Here is a 273-nt window from a genome sequence, read left to right as displayed (position 1 = left end):
CAGCTTCATAGAAACTAGTTCAATATCACCTAAACAAATTTGGTGTATCGTGGTTTCAATTTTTTGGATTGATTTCGATTTTTCTGGGTTGGTGAGAATTTGTATACCCCCTAATACAAAATATTTGTTGAAAATGATTAGGAATGACATATTCTTGTATGAAAACTTACTTAAGAATATTCAACTAGTATGATGACAAACAATGATATTTTCTTCAAAAAAAATAAATATTGCATTTAGTATCCGTGTATGTTAAAGTAAATTTTATAATTA

The sequence above is a fragment of the Lupinus angustifolius genome, chromosome LG03, assembly GCF_001865875.1.
Source record: "Lupinus angustifolius cultivar Tanjil chromosome LG03, LupAngTanjil_v1.0, whole genome shotgun sequence".
NCBI classification, from domain to species: domain Eukaryota; kingdom Viridiplantae; phylum Streptophyta; class Magnoliopsida; order Fabales; family Fabaceae; genus Lupinus; species Lupinus angustifolius.
This window is presented reverse-complemented; position numbering follows the sequence as displayed.